At 41.1% G+C, this 3,257-nt stretch overlaps 1 long non-coding RNA gene across 1 annotated transcript; it reads right to left on the bottom strand.

The window, feature by feature from the left end:
* Window positions 1–1,038: 1,038 nt before the first annotated feature.
* LOC142362390 (uncharacterized) lies at window positions 1,039–3,025 on the bottom strand. The gene is made up of 3 exons (XR_012765024.1): window positions 2,936–3,025; window positions 2,317–2,480; window positions 1,039–1,281 (listed from the first exon to the last, which is right to left on the bottom strand). It is a non-coding gene; the product is annotated as an uncharacterized LOC142362390 (long non-coding RNA).
* Window positions 3,026–3,257: the final 232 nt, after the last annotated feature.

Below are 3,257 nucleotides of genomic sequence, written 5' to 3'. Positions count from 1 at the left end.
TCACTGTGTCGTCTTATTCACATTAAAATGTATTTGATCATTACAGGATAAGAAAAATGACTGCAACTATTTTTCTTCAGCTAGCAGGTCAGCCAGTGCTTGTGAAGGAAGATGGGTCTACAGCAACCCAAAGTCCACGAACAGCTGATGCCAGCTCACTGGTCCCAGGCAAGTCCCTGCACTCCAGATGCCTTTTCTGCAAAGTGGAGACTGTATTGGTTATAGTTGTGATGAGTAATTAGCTATAACTTCAAAAAGCTTTAATAACAGAAGTGCCATGCCAAGAATATGTTCTGTTCTTATGGAGTAAGGAAAGTCTCATGCTTGAAAGACGTTAAGACAGGAATCCCATCATTTAAAAACATCAGGGTAAGGAAGGTGGCTGTTTTCTAGCTTCTTTTCTCTCAGCCTTTTATATGGGACACCATCTCAAATATCAGCTAGCACTTCATTATCTTTCAGGGTAATGCTCGAGTCATGTATCGTATTTTCTAATAAATCTTAGATTTGCCAGGCTAGCGGAGCATCAATAACATCACCTTTCCAAATCCTGCTTTCAGCATTGGATACACAGGGCTACATCATTCACGTGGGGCTTTTTGCAGTTTATCAAAATGAAACATGACATCTACTGTAAATGATATTCCCATTTAGTGCTTAATGGTACATCTGCTTCCCATCATCCACAAATTCTGACTGTTTGCTAAACAGATAGTTTGTTTAGTGACAACCTGTATGCCAAACTGAAGGTTCGTTAGCTTCCGCCTATCAGCAACAGAAGCTGCTGTAATTATGAGTTGGGTCTACAAGCTAAAATGGCTTAGTTATTACAATAGAAAAAAGAGTTTACAAATACTGGATTTAACACCATGCTGACTTCTGGAAAAAAGATCAGTTTTAAAATTTGAAGTGCCATCAAATACTGTTATTGCTTTGCACTCAGAAGGGTAAAAATTGTGCGCTGTCAACAGAAACTCAACCCAGAAGCTACCACGATTGAGATGGAAAATGTGAGAGAGAACATACTAATACCTTTTTGCTGGCTTCTGGTGCACTTGATAAGCCATGTGGACACATTCAGAATTTCACGGGACTCAGGGGCAATGGAGCACAGAAAAGCCGGTTGCTCCAGCCCCCAGATCCACGCCCTGTCTAGCAGGCTCCAGGCTGGGTAGGACCCTCCGCCCTTCAGTAGGCAGCTCAGCAGGGTTAAGTACCACAGATTTAGGCAATCGATTTCCAAGCGTGTTTTGATGGCAGAACATGCAAATTATAGTAGACCTACAGCAAGGAAATTTTTGAAAGTTAGGTTGTGAAAAGGCTAAATGCAATTTATTAATTTCTGCCTAAATTAACTTTATATTTTCTTCTTTTTTTTTTTCTTTCTCTTAGACTCTAGGCTTTTTTATAGAAATTTGCTGAACTTTGACAGAATTAGTGGGAGTCTCTGCATACTTCGTTCTCATGCATACTTAGTAAAAAAACACAGCTAACTTGTGATTGGTATCTGACCGTACATCCAAGACACACTGCTTATCTTGTTATATCTCATAGGAGTGACTGTTGTATTGCTTTCAAAATAATTCATGGAGATTTTGATTCCATGGACAATTACACTAAGCTGACTCTGAAAAAGGGAGACCAAGACTTGTAAGAGTGAGGAAAAAATCATTATTTGTCCTGATTTCAGCTACTTTCTAAGGCAATTAAAACCTTATTTGACCAAGTAAGAAAGAACTGTACATAGGTCCATATTTAAAATATGCTTCTCACATATCATATGTATATCTTTATATCATGATAAATAGGGTTATTTCTACAAACTGACAATATGAGATTTCTAAATAATTAGTATAAATTGTTAGCATAGATAAATGATGATAAAAAGAATGTCAATGGTAGAAGTTCATGCCATGACCTAAAATGGAAGAAGTCTCACGGCCATAGTTACTTTGACCAGCCATAAATTAAAAGGCCAGGCTGTATGTGGTCTGGTTTCAGCACGAAACCACTAAATCTGCTCATTCTGAGTGTTTAAAAGATCAGCAATGAGAAGCCTCTTTCTAATGTTTGTTCTGGCACCATCTGTCCTCATCCTGAGCTTGTCCCTGGAGATCGCATGTCCATAACTTCAGAACAGAACTCAAGGATGAAGTTCCCCTCCCCTGACAAAAATCCGCAAACCACAGACAACTCAGAATTAACTTCCTTTTCCATTTTTTGTATCAAACCTCCCTCAGCCAGGCCTCGTTTGCTATCACCAGTGTTAGAGCTGCTTCACATGGTAGCAAATTATCCATACGGTTATTCACTTACCTTTATTAAACAGTCCCGATTTGATACTCCCAAAGCGGCTGTAGGTTATTATAACCAATTAGGGTCAGGAATGGAAGAGGTCAATACTGTAACCATGTCCGAGGCCCCATGGTCTGCTCCAACAACGATGACAATTTACTTGCAGAGAATGGGCATCTACAGCTCTAGAAAAGAAGATGTACTAAGGGAAGCGAATGCCTGCAGAGGGAGAAAGCTCCATTTTTTTTTTACCTCTGGAGACAAGTTCTCCCAAACTTTTGACCAGGCTGATGTGCGGGGAGGTGCCATTGCCTCCTTTCTCCATTCCACTCACGCTGAAGCTCAAACTCGGGAGCAGATGGCTCTCTGGCTGTCAGTCAGAAACCTCACCTGCCCACTTCTCTGACAAGGCATCGAGCTGTTAGAGGTTGACCATGATCCCGAGCGTCCCAGGGATGTGGCCTTGTCAAAATAAAGTTGACCTCTAACTGACACACCAAATATTAAGACATCAGAGGTGCTCCTGGGAGAAGGCTGAAAGTTGACTTAATGTGAGCCTTTCACCTGAGTTTCAAGCCTCTGCCACGCTCCCATCAGGTAAAAGGAAGAACCAGAGGCAAATGATTATTTTTGATCTTACCTGTCACTCAGCATTTCCTCCTAAGAAAGTGGATAGCTCAAGGGATATGCCCCAGGTACCATTTCTTGGCACCTGCCCCAAAGGAGAACATATCAATCCATTACTCTGAAAGACAGTTCAACATTAAACAAGAAATTAATGTTTTAAAAGTATTACCCCTTTTCTAAGTGACAACTCTACAGTCACTTCAGAAGATCGTATCTACACCCTTACCTGAAGTCCGTAGTTCTGCAAACTTCTCTTTCTGCCGCGATGATCCCTTTCTTGACACCCACAGGAAGGCTGAGGAGGAAGCGGTTGTGGTGAGTGCAGCCATTTCTAC

This window comes from Opisthocomus hoazin, chromosome 9 (assembly GCF_030867145.1).
Source record: "Opisthocomus hoazin isolate bOpiHoa1 chromosome 9, bOpiHoa1.hap1, whole genome shotgun sequence".
Taxonomy (NCBI): domain Eukaryota; kingdom Metazoa; phylum Chordata; class Aves; order Opisthocomiformes; family Opisthocomidae; genus Opisthocomus; species Opisthocomus hoazin.
Note: the sequence above shows the minus strand (reverse complement) of the source record. Positions and strands in the feature narration are given on the sequence as shown.